A 12,992-nucleotide genomic window follows, 5' to 3' on the forward strand; every position below is an offset into this window, starting at 1 on the left:
ATAAGGACGATTTCATTCACTACCTTTCAGCCCACAGCATGAGAGTCAAATCTGATGTGATTATTGGTTTTTACTTAAGAGCGTTCAGAATTTGCAGCAACAACTTCCTAGAGCAAGAAATATGATATATCATATCAACTTTCAAAAAGCTGGGTTATCCTGAAGGGCTCCTTGTTAGGCTTAAGAATAAGGCAAAGAAAATAACAACTGAAAACAAAGAGAATAAAGATCTCTGTACAACCAGCAAAAGAGAGAGTTATACATGTGTACCAAATTCGGACAAGGCTTCCATAATTAATAAATATTTGTCTAGAACAGGATTAAAAATAGCAACATTAGCGGGAGAGAAAATTGGTGAGCTAACGAGGACTAAAGAGACCGGACTTGTTAATAATAACAGCGTAGTGTACAGCATACCATGCAAAGGTTGTACAAAGCAGTACATAGGAGAAACAGGCAGGGGACTTAAAACAAGAATAGCAGAGCATAGGAAAGATGTTTTAAAACACAACACATCAAACTCCCTTGTATTGAACATAGAAAAATGTAATCACCTACCAAAATGGGAAGAGGCTAAAGAAATTAAAGTTGGATTGAAGAAAAGAATGAGAAAAGCTATAGAGGCAGCCCTCATAACAACTAGGGAAGTCATTAACCACAGAGAAGGTTTTATCAGGTGGGCGGGTAATTCCGCCAGATTGGCCCTCAGGTCAGGTACAAGGAAAATCCCCAGTAAAGGCTCGTCACGTAGGCGAATAATGCCACCTGACTAGGAAAATAAAATTAGGTGAGGTACACGCCAGGATGGCAATACTCTGTACGAATGTCATATGAGAAAATTTTGTTTGTTGTTATAAATAATGTGTTTTCACTCATGTAAATCAGTCTCTCTGAGGATGGCTATTCAGCTGAAACGTTAGAGATTAAAAGAATCCTACCTCCTCCCTGGGTTTTTATCCCCCTTCCTAAACCCAACTACTCTGGGATATATTTCATCTGGTCTTGGTGTCTTGAACTTTCTTAGCCTATCTATCACCTGTTCCACTATCTCCTTAATTATGGTAATATCTTTCAGCTTCTCATTCTCTTCTGCTCTAAAAATTTCACTATCCAGCATTTCCTGCATGTTTTCCTGGGTGAAGACAGTTAAAAAATACTTCTTCAGAATTTTACTAATCTACTCCCCAGAACTAACCAGCAACCTCAATCCTCACCAAACTTGTAGAACAATCAAGCACTTTCATTCATTGATGATACAAAATTCATTTCTTGGATTGGAATTTAGACTATCAGTTGTCAACTGGTTTTAAAGTGAACCCTAACTTTCATTATGAAATCAGAAGCATCTGAGATCACTGTAGCACAATGGTGATAAGGCAGCATAGTGAAAACTGTGATGACAAAATGATTATGCTTATGAAGTGGTTAGTCTAGAAATAGTTCTGATATAAATTATAAAACTTGTGGCATGCAGTGAAGCAGAATTTATAGAGAAAGGGTGTCAGTTCTTTCCTTCCAAGCACAAAGTTTGTCTCTCATCAGTGGTATTACACATTACCAACAAATAGAAACAAAAGTGTTCAAAATTGTTATTTCTGACTCAAATCACTCCAATATGCCATTCAAAAATGGTGAAAAAAAATTGAAAGAATGTACAGATTTATAAATGCTTATCAAAGCTTTAATTATGCTTCATTCTGTCTCTCAAATCTCTAATATTAGAGTTACTAGTTTTAAAAGATTGGACTCCCAACTTTTTTTTACAAGGCCCATGGATCTCATTTGGAGGAAAGTAGAGACAAGGATTTAATATGGTATACATTCACATTTGGAATCATTCCATCACATCTCAACCTCCAGGCTAGATATACAGAAGATGGTATAACTATTAATCATATGACCTTAATCATGTAAGATTAAAATGGAAATTAAAAAAGCTCTTCCCTGGCAGGCAGTGAGGTTAAAAAAGCTTTTCTCTGGCAGGTGGTGAGCTACAGCTACCTGGCTGCACCTCAAGGCCAAAGCCACTCCAAAGATGTGGTCTATGGGTCTGGTGCAGCAGCCAAGCCTCCTTCCTCTGGCCACAGCTTCTCTGCCAGATCTCCAACTCTTAGCCAGACACTTTGACTGGAAATTCAGAAATCTGGTCATACAGCAGCTCCTGGCCATGCCTCAGACCATACTCACCTCAGCACTACACCACCTGTTATTACTGCCTTTGAGTCCTCAAAATTATCTCACATTTCCCCTTCCCCATTAGTCCATTCCTCATCATTCTCTGCACCATCACCTTTTTTCTCCTCATCCTTCTCACCTTCTGCTCACTCATCATCTCCCCCACAACCATCACTCCCTCCTGCCTCTCCATTTACTCATCCTGAAGCCATATTTGCCATGCACCAAACTTCTGCCACAGTTCACCCTGCTGATCCCAGCCAATTTATCATCAAGGACTCCACTTTCCAGGTTAGTAGGTATTTGTGATTTCTCTCTCTCTCTCTCTCTCTCTCTCTCTCTCTCTCTCTCTCTCTCTCTCTCTCTCTCTCTCTCTCTCTCTCTCTCTCTCTCTCTCTCTCTCTCTCTCTCTCATTAAAAATGGTAATTTAGATTTGGGTCAATCTGTGAAAATACAAATAAGAAACAAATGCAAACACACACAAATGTACAAATTTGATTTTGGCTACCTTCTGTTCATTCATCTCCCTTTCCCCTTGTTTCTCCACCTTTTTTATTTTTTGTTTGAGAGAGAGAGAGAGAGAGAGAGAGAGAGAGAGAGAGAGAGAGAGAGAGAGAGAGAAAATTGCCTCAGACCAGGGTATTTCCACTTGTATAGTCTTAAAACAGGCCATAGCCATTTTCTTCCATGTCCTGTCCTTTTTCTTATTTGCTTCTACACACCTGCCATTATACCGTTCTTGTTTCCCAATTTTCATTTTATAACCGTACAAACTGTTGCATCCTCTCTCTATACTTGCTCAAAAATATCTCATATTTTTCTTGCACTACTTTACCTTCAAATTGCTCTTTCCATTTAATTTTTCAATAAAACTTACTAAGCTCTGCAAAGTTTGCCTTAGCATAGTTCTGTCTCCAATTTCTGTATTGTTCTTTCCTGTGCAACACTGTTTCCTCCTGTAGTAGTATCTCTATTGTCACATGATCACTTCTTCCCATTGAACTCAGACAATGTATACTTGGTCTACTTTCTGGGGTTTTCATAAACATTAAATCCAGCTGTGATGGTTCTTCTTCTCTTCTACATCTTATAGGCTCATTCACCCACTGTCTCGTTGTATTCATCATCATGGTTTGCATAAGTTCTTCACTCCATGACCCAACATTTTCTGTTACTTCCATCTCCTCTCAGTTAATTCTTTTAGTGTTGAAGTCACCTACTAAGAGTACTTTGTTACCTTTCCTTATCATTTCCTCCATACTATTTTTTTGTTTCTAGTTGCATACTTTTGAATTTATTAGTCTACCATGCATTAGTTTTTGGTGGTATGTATTTCACAATGATTTTCCTTTTTTTCACATCTTTTGATCTTAATCACAACACTCATTGTTTCTACCATTCCATCACCATATTCCACTTCCTCAACAACAATATCCTTTTCTTACCAATATCATCACTTCTCTTCCCTTTCCTTTTCTGTCCCTCTTCCATGTACTGTATCCTTCCTTTGCAAATCCCAACTTTATTTCCTCTTCTAGTTTGGTTCCTGTTAAACATACCACATCTGGTTTATTGTTCTTTAAATAGTCTTCAAGTTCCAGTAGGCTGGACACCAAACCATCTACATTAGTATACATAATCTTTAAACTTCTGTTTGGTGGTCTTGTGTGGCATCTTTGTGCCACCATTTCCTCACTTTCATGTCCACAACTTTCCTGTGTTCTCTATTAATTTTTTGACTTTTAGTTTACTTCTCTATTCTTCGTTCATGTCTCTTTTTATCCATATTTCCTTCAATCCTTTTGCTTTTGCCAATTTTCCTGTTCTTTGCAAGACATGTTCTGCTGCTGTTTGTGACATGATTCTTGTTTTACATTGGCTTTGTTCTATTTTTGTCATACTTTCCGATCCTGTAAACCTCTTCAATTTGTTCGACTCTCCCCTCTCCTTCCTCTGTCACTTCTGCTATAATTTCCTTAGTTCTTTTCACTTCTTTCTCTCTAGCTGTTTTCATGGGTAGGTTCTTTTCCTTGACCCCAAATACCACCATACACATCTTTCTCTGTACTGTGTCTCTCACAAGATTACTTTTTTCCTTTATTATTTTAATCACTTGCTTTTCCATATCCTTGTTGTTTCTGTTGCTGTTGCCTTGTTATGTCCTCCATGTCCACCTTTTGCTGTTCTCTCTCTTTCCAACCTTTGACTTCCTCTGTAACTAACTCTCACTCCTCCAACCCTAACCTCTCTTGCAAAGTTTTCTTTAATTCTTCATTCTCTTTCTTGAGTTTCTTAATCTCTTCACAGTATTTCTTATTTAAGTCCACTATTTTTGTCACCTCTTCTCAGTTCTTTGTTTTCTTTTTCCCTTTCCATCTCTATTATATCATTGGATATCTTTTTTACATTGTCGCCACCCACTTCTGTTTCTTCCTTCCATGCCTTTATCATCGCTGTTAAGCTTCTTGTATTTTCACATTTTCTTCTTTAGTTATCCACATTCATGTATTTGTATGAGTTACATTGAGATCCTCTTCCTTGAAGCCCTCAAAAATACCTGTATGTGTGTGTGTGTTAACCTAGTTGATTACACTTATCTAGTTGTGACATACAGAAAAATACTGTTCCATCATTACAGTGCATGTGTCAAGGCTGAAGGAAGGACTTGGATAGGGAATGTGATAGTGTGGGTGATTGGGCCACTCAGGAAAAATTATACGATCAATCATACAAAAGTGTGATGCATGCTTCAAGTGCCAATGAAGAGCATTATGAAGACAAGGATATATATATATATATATATATATATATATATATATATATATATATATATATATATATATATATATATATATATATATATATATATATACACACACATTGTATAGGTCTTCTTGATAGCTTGTTTTGCAGGGAAACTCCAGTTTCCTTCAACTTTATTCTTTCGTCAGTTGCTGTTTTGCTTATTTCTGCAGGCAGCTTCAAGCTAGAAAAAACAATAAAATACTATGTAAAAGTTGTATAAAATTCACATCATATGACACTACACACAAAAAACAAAACACTACAAGCACCAAGATTATAAACTGGATTGACAGAAAACAATAAGTATCCACACACATCTTGCCTGTATGGCAATGAGAGAGGGACTGAAAAAGTTGGGTTCCTAACACTATGATAATGGTATTGGAACGGGCCTCTGAAACATTATCTTACAATATGTGATTGACTTGATGTTAAGTTATTATTCAGTACTGGATTTATGTGTTTAATATATATTGCCTCTAATAATTTTGTATCCATATTGGACTCTGTCTTGTGTAGTATTCTAAAAACTTTGTCACAAAAAGGGATGATCATGTTCATGTGAATGGGGACTTATTGCTGAAAATGATGGAACAGCTGGTTGATTATTAGTTCAAGGAGAAATACCTTTATGTTCAGCAATTCTATGTGCAAGGTTATGTCTAGTCTCATAAAGTTTGGTGGCATCCCTACTTCCTTGATGCCATTTTCCTATCGTTCTATGCCAATAGAATGGAATACATCTACAACAAATAAGAGATAGCATATATCAGCGTTCCCTCACATATTCATGGTTTTGCATATTTGCAGAGTTTTCCCTATCCTAACCTAACTAATGGGGAGTTTTCAGAGTTGCCAGGTGTCACCACCAGCTCAGTCTTTCAGTCCAAAGAGCCCAAATTATTCTTTCAGTTATAAATTACAGTAACCCAAGATATAACGAACACATATGGGGGGAGAGTGGGTCACTTGAGATGAAAATTTGCTATATATGTGTATAGAGAGAGAGAGAGAGAGAGAGAGAGAGAGAGAGAGAGAGAGAGAGAGAGAGAGAGAGAGAGAGAGAGAGAGAGAGAGAGAGAGAGAGAGAGAGAGAGAGAGAGAGAGAGAGAGAGAGAGAGAGAGAGAGAGAGAGGCAGCAGACAGCAGCCTTAAATAGGTTGTTATACCTGAAATTTGGTAAATAGAAGTTCATTATATCAAGGGTTTATTGTACATATCAACTTATTCCCCTTTTATTATATAGTGCACTGTATTTTAATTAAAATATCATGTACTATACATATAATAACTGTTTTTTATTGTCTTAAAGTGAATTGCTTAGTAAATGTGAGATGCATAGTTTAAGGTTTAAACTATAAATATAGGTAGTTCTGATCCTTATAAGAATGGTTTCCCATATTCACAGATTTTAATTATTTGCAGGAGGCTCTGGAATGCAACTCCCAGAGATGGCAGGGAAACACTGCATATCTTCCCTCCCACAACAGCGATGCACTTAATGAATTGGGCCGAGATAATTAGTGAAAGCTTTCTGTGTTAAAGAGATGCAGCTAGTGAGCCAATATATATACTGATCGTTCATTTAATCCTTTATGTCATAAAACTTCTCTGAACAAATCTAGTGAATAATTTCTCCTCTATCACTGCACTGTCCTTGATCTAAATTACATATTAAGACTACACATGATAGTGTAATGATCAGTATGCTTGGCTCACAAACCACACATATATATATATATATATATATATATATATATATATATATATATATATATATATATATATATATATATATATATATATATATATATATATATATATATATATATATATATATATATATATATATATATATATATATATATATATATATATATATATATATATATACATGCTTGGCTTTGTCTCCAAACTCTCCCCCATAGAGAGACTGTATTAACCTGCAGAAATAAAGCTATCATTCAGGGAAACTGGTTTGTTTGCCAAACAAACATTACATTGCTGAATATTCTGTGGCACCAAATGCTTTGTCAGGAATTGTGGCAATGATATTTCAATCCTTGTCTTTGCATCCTACAATTTGTATGCTGAACATAAACCTTATCAACAAGTTTCTTGAGCTTCATATACTTTTATACATATTACACAAAGTCCATGATAACTGAAAAAACTATGCAAATAATGCAATGTAGCAGTAGCATCAAGGTAACACCAGTCTGCTACTAGTACTGCTGCTATCCACCTTCTGACCTGCTCAGATGAAGCAGAAGCATTGTCCTCTTCAAAAGAATCCTCAGCCACCACACCAGACTGCTCATTGTTGTGGTAGTGTTGGGAGTAGAAGTTGGGGTAGTGGACAGGAGGAATGACACTGCCCTCACTCTGTGTTGAAAATATATGCTGCCATAAGATGGAGAAAATACTGAATCTGATACTGAAAGAAATAAAGAACAAAATTGTTTACAAAAATTTTATCATAATTGTTTATAATATCAAGCAAATCTACAGAACATAGGACAACTCTACAACAAGCAGGCTCCAGGCTCCAGGCTGGCAAGCTTGAATAGTCTACACATCATATAAACATTTGACTGAATAAAGATTCAGATGGATCCATGCTATTTTACAGGTTTTAAGCTTTTAACAATGATACAAGTTCCCCATCAAAGGAACAACAAACTAAAGTCAAGTATGCGATCTCCTTCACTTTGTGTGCCTTCTTGTTGCAGTAAAATAATGCTCAGCTTCATTTATCCAATTTTCATGGTCTAAACGAAACCTTTCTTATCAAAGATAATATAAGTTGTGGGATTTAGTTCACAATCAAATCAACATTTCTCTATTTTACCTACATCTGACATCTCTATTTATATGAATTTTTCAACAGCTACCCACCAACCAAGAGAAGAGTGCTGTGGAGATCTCCATCACCCACAATAAGTCCCTGAAATGCCTAAATAAACTTGGGATTCATGTCAAAAAAAAACAAACTCACTGGGACATAGTACACATTTGCAAGAGTCCAAGGCAAGACTATCCCACCATCTGTGTACCATGGAATGTTCCCAACAACTGGAGTTACCCACAACTGAGCTGCACTTGGTGCCAATAACCACTCATTCTCAGATATCCAACTCCTAAACAAATCAATGCTGCAGCTGATTACCACTAGGACAATACTTAGTAAAAATTAACAAAGGTGGGGAGTTCCTCAGTCTATTACCATTACTGGGTAGGATACAGATGGATAAATAGTAAAAAAGATAGTTCAGTATTTGGTACAGTAGAGAACACTAACCCTCACCTATAGAAAGAGATCAGTCATCAATACTTTCAAAGGAATAATTTCATCACTTTTACGAAGAACTTGCCTTTAAGTATTTTTTAACCCCTTGTATACCAAACCGCTAAAACGCATGCAAAACAAACTTTATGGAGAAACAGAATAACATTACCAAAAACATGTATTTTGAGTGTTTTTGATCATGTGATCTATAAAAACGCTTAAGTACATGCAAAGAACATTATGTTTGGGAAACAAAAGGACATTACGAGAAACGTGTATTATGAGTGTTTTTATAAGTTCCTTAAGTACCAAAAAAGCTAAAACCCACAAATAACACTCTTTATTTAGACAATAAGAAATAAAAAGATAAAATAAATAGGATTTTTTTTTTTGTTATTCATCTTCATAGGTACCGAGCTGCCAAAATTCTGGGAAAATTCAGGGCAATTATGTGATAAGAGAATATTATCAAAAAAGTTAATTTCAGCTTTTTTTTTTTTCGGACTGTTAAGTACTAAACGCTAAAGTGCATGCAAAGCCTCCAATATGAGGAAATTAAACGACCTTACCAGAAATCTGTGTTTTGTGTGTTTTTAAGCATGTTAGGCACCAAAACGATATATAATAAGGAACTCACTCTATATGGGAATCCAAAATAAAGTTACTGAAAACGTGTCTTCTCAGTGTTTTACGTAGAAAAACGTTAAAACGGATGCAAACCAACCAATATTAAGAAATAGAAAAATGTTACCAAAAAGGTATATTTTGAGTGTTTTTGAGCTTTTTACCTACAAAAACGCGAAAATTGATGCAAAGCACTCTATATTGGGAAACAAAAGGACATTGCAAGAAAAGTGTATAATGAGTGTTTTATAGTTCAAAAGAACCACAAAGCAAACAACGCAAAAACTCGTCTATATGGAAAGTTAATTTAAGCTTTTTTTTTTTCGGACTGTTATGTACCAAACCCTAAAGTGCATGCAAAGCTTCCAATATGAGGAAATTAAACGACCTTACCAGAAACCTGTGTTTTGTGTGTTTTTTAGCATGTTAGGCACCAAAACGATAAATAATAAGGAACTCACTCTATATGGGAATCCAAAACAAAGTTACTGAAAACGTGTCTTCTCAGTGTTTTACGTAGAAAAACGTTAAAATGGATGCAAACCAACCAATATCAAGAAATAGAAAAACGTTACCAAAAAGGTATATTTTGAGTGTTTTTGAGCTTTTTACCTACAAAAACGCGAAATCTTGATGCAAAGCACTCTATATTGGGAAACAAAAGGACATTGCAAGAAAAGTGTATAATGAGTGTTTTATAGTTCAAAAGAACCACAAAGCAAACAACGCAAAAACTCGTGTATATGGAGAGATTTCTTAGATACCAAAATGCTGAAACTCATGAATAACACTCTTAATTGAAAAACAGAACAACCTTACTAAATGTGTGTATTTTGAGTGCTTTTCACATTCTTAGTTACCAAAAACCCCAAATTACATGCGAAAATAGCTTTGTGGGGGAAAAAAATGACTTTACCAGAAAAGTGTCTTTTGAGTGTTTTTCAACGTGATAGGTAATAAACCACTCAAAAGCAGGACAATCACATTACATTGGAATAAAACCATTTTTTACCAAGAACTTGCCTTTAAGTGTTTTTGAGCTCCTTATATACAAAACTGCTAAAACGCATGCAAAACACACTTTATGGAGAAACAGAATAATATTACCAAAACCTTGTATTTTGAGTGTTTTTGATCATGTTATCTATAAAAACGCTTAAATACATGCAAAGAACCTTATGTTTGGGAAACGAAAGGACATTACGAGAAACGTGTATTATGAGTGTTTTTAAGTTCCTTAAGTACCAAAAAGGTAAATCCCACAAATAACGCTCTTTATTGAGAAAAAATAAATAAATAAATAAAAAATTAAAAAATAGTTTTTTTATTTTTCTTTATTTATCTTCATAGGTACCAAGATGCCTAAAAGTGCATGCAAAGCCACCTATATCGGGAAATTAAACGTCTTTGCCAGAAAACTGTCTTATGAGTGTTTTTCAGCTTGTTAGGCACCCTAACGGTAAATAACATGCAAGTCACTCTATATGGGAATCTAAAACAAAATTACTGAAAAAGTGTCTTTTCGGTGTTTTACGTAGAAAAATGCTAAAACGGATGCAAACCAACCAATAAGAAGAAATAAAATAACATTACCAAAAAGGTATATTTTGAGTGTTTTTGAGCTTGTTACCTACAAAAAAACGCGAAAATAGATGCAAAGCACTCCCTATTGGAAAACAAAAAGACATAACGAGAAAGGTGTATAATGAGTGCCATTATTTTTGAGGAAAAGAACTTGTGGTTCACAAGAACCACAAGGCAAAAAACGCAAAAACTCGTGTATATAAACAAGTTTCTGAGATACCAAAATGCTGAAACTCATGAATAACAATATTAATTGAGAAACAGAACAACCTTACCAAATGCGTATATTTTGAGTGTTTTTCACATTCTTAGCAAAACCCCAAATAGCACGCGAAACTATTGTTACGAAAGCACAAACCTCAGCACTCCCGTAGACGCCCACAATTCCCCGACAGTCAGGACAGCACTCGGGAACACCAGCAGGCTAGACAAGAGATGCTAAGGGTACCACGTCCCACGTGATTCACGCACAGCCAGACAGAGCGGGTAGACAAACAGTGGGCAACACTTTCTTCCTTTACTAGTTCCGTTAGTTACAGGCAGTTACAGAGACAGGCAGGGACAGTCAAACTCTTCAGGCTCACGCAACAGGCACTCGGCACGGAGGACACGCAAAGACAAGTTATCCAGAGCGGGGCCAACAACACACTGCCCAGTCACTGCAGTCACGCGACTTCTCTCCCGCCATCCATGCACCACTGCCAGACACCAGGCACAGCTGACACACACACACGCACGTCACACACTCAATCCCACAGAGAGAAATAAAGGCAACTTAGACTAAACAACAATACCCGGGCGTTACATCACCCCCTCCTTTACAAAAAGGTCGACCTGACCTTGCCTCTCCTTATATCTCTCCCTCAGAGTCAATCAACACAAAATCATCATAACGCCGTGGGCGGCGTCTGTCCCTGCGCGGCCGAGTGGGCTGAGGTTCCTCTGCTGGCTCTGAGTCGCGGCCGTCGCCCACGCCTGACTCCTCCAAGAAGCTCGGCAGCGGGGCTCCCTCGGCCGCCCGCTCACCCTGCGGCGGTGCCTCGGCACGCTGCACCTCCACGCACTCGCCCACCGCTGTTCCGGCGGGTATGTTGCGAGCCTCGTCGGAGAAGTTAGCCAGTAAGACAGTGACTACCTTCTCCCCCGCTTGCACGAGGCTCCTTCCGACTGCCACTCCGTCAGCCAGTCGACAGTCGCTGGCTGGTTCCACTAGGCCCTCCGTGCTCTGCATCGGCCGTGCGAGTCGACACTGTACTCGACACTCAGAGCGCGGGGCCAACTGCATCCGCCGTGTCGTCACTACCTCCGACCGGCCGACCTCCGGAAGGAAAGGCACATCGTATCCACATACCTTTATCACCTTCCGTCCAAAGTCTACGCAGGCCCTGGTCTTCTTCAGGTAGTCGTAACCCAGCAGACACTCTTCCTCCAGCTCGGCAACATACACGGGCAGGTTCACCTCCGCGCTGCCGACACTTATTCGAACGTCTACTGGGCCTTGCAACGGCATGCAGTCCCCCGTTACTCCACACAGCCTGTCCACGGTGCACGGGAGCCACTCAGCACTTACCAGCCTCCGCTGCACGATGGTGCGCTCAGCCCCGCTGTCAATGGTCATGCAGCAAGGCCTTCCATCAACCGCACCTCGTACCTGCACTGCGCTGACGGTGAGGTGGCACTTTACACAGCACGGGGCATTGGCACCTTGGCAGGCTGTGAGGTCGCCCCCTCCTCCAGCCCGCTGCTGTTTTCCGCCTCAGCAACCTCCTTGGGCTTGGGGGAGGCGCTGGAGCGGTGGCCCGATTTGCCGCATGCGGCGCAGCACGTCTGGAAGGCTTTGGAGTTAGGCCGATCGAGGGAGCGCGTCCTTCGTCCCCTCGGACATTGGCTGCGTCTATGGCCTCTCTCACTGCAGCCCCAACAGCGGCCGGCGAACTCGGACGGGTTCGCCTCCCGTGACGCCGCCTTGTGCTCCACCTTCGCCTTCCGGCCCCGTACCTCACCGCGAGGCTGGGCAAGAGAAGAGAGGCTGGTCGTCGTCTGTAGGAAGGCCTCAAACTCCATAGCCCGTGCCAACGCCACCTGCACGTCAGCTGGGTGTGCCTGCTTCACATAGATTTGGAGCTGGTGGTCCTGGAGGGCGTCTACGAACGCGTCGCGCGCCAGAACAACGACCATGTCCTCGGCCGCGCTTGGATACGCCCTCCTCACCAGCCCTTCTACGTCCTGCGCCAGCTGGGAAAGGGTTTCGTCCTTCTCTCGCGTCCTCTTCTTAAGCTGGGCGCGGTATACCTCCGCCTGATGACGGTGTCCGAAACGTCGCCGCAAAGTTTCGGACACTGCTGCGTATGAGGTGCGCTGGCTGGCAGGGAGATGACCCAGCACTTCCAACGCCGGGCCTCGCAGCGCTGTCGCTAGTTGCAGGGCCTTCTCTGCCTCCCCCCAGCCCTGGGCCAAGGCCAGCATATCGAACTGGGCGACGTAAGACTCCCAGCTGACCTTACCATCGTACTC

General features: G+C 39.6%; 1 long non-coding RNA gene across 1 annotated transcript; it reads right to left on the minus strand.

The window, feature by feature from the left end:
- Positions 1–1,655: 1,655 nt before the first annotated feature.
- LOC135092589 (uncharacterized) lies at positions 1,656–5,781 on the minus strand. Its single transcript, XR_010262937.1, has 2 exons — positions 5,056–5,781; positions 1,656–2,127 (listed from the first exon to the last, which is right to left on the minus strand). It is a non-coding gene; the product is annotated as an uncharacterized LOC135092589 (long non-coding RNA).
- Between the last annotated feature and the right edge of the window lie 7,211 nt (positions 5,782–12,992).

The sequence above is a fragment of the Scylla paramamosain genome, chromosome 3 (genome assembly GCF_035594125.1).
Source record: "Scylla paramamosain isolate STU-SP2022 chromosome 3, ASM3559412v1, whole genome shotgun sequence".
NCBI lineage: Eukaryota > Metazoa > Arthropoda > Malacostraca > Decapoda > Portunidae > Scylla > Scylla paramamosain.